Source organism: Penaeus monodon, chromosome 31 (genome assembly GCF_015228065.2).
Source record: "Penaeus monodon isolate SGIC_2016 chromosome 31, NSTDA_Pmon_1, whole genome shotgun sequence".
In the NCBI taxonomy this organism is placed as follows: domain Eukaryota; kingdom Metazoa; phylum Arthropoda; class Malacostraca; order Decapoda; family Penaeidae; genus Penaeus; species Penaeus monodon.
Window position 1 is genome coordinate 10,964,762 of NC_051416.1, and position 362 is coordinate 10,965,123.

Below are 362 nucleotides of genomic sequence, written 5' to 3' on the forward strand. Positions count from 1 at the left end.
TCACCAAAGGATGTAAATAAACCACTTGAACTTCAGTTCCCGCTACACAGAGATCGTTCGTATAAATATTCACCATTCTATACAAATAAGGAAAGCACATTAGGTACAATCATCACACTACTTCAGTACAAGGTCAACAAGAAACAGAGTACAAATTCAATGTAGTATGTGAATGACTAATAATAACAATATAATGCGTACTTTATTGTACTTATATTGTACAATATTTCTCCTTTGAGTTATGTGAACGATGCTATCAGCTGTTATGAAACATGTGATGCCTGCCATTATGTCATCTATACTGATGTTTCTCATAAAATGCTTATTGATATTCACCTTTAGAATTATGGCGAAAACGCAAT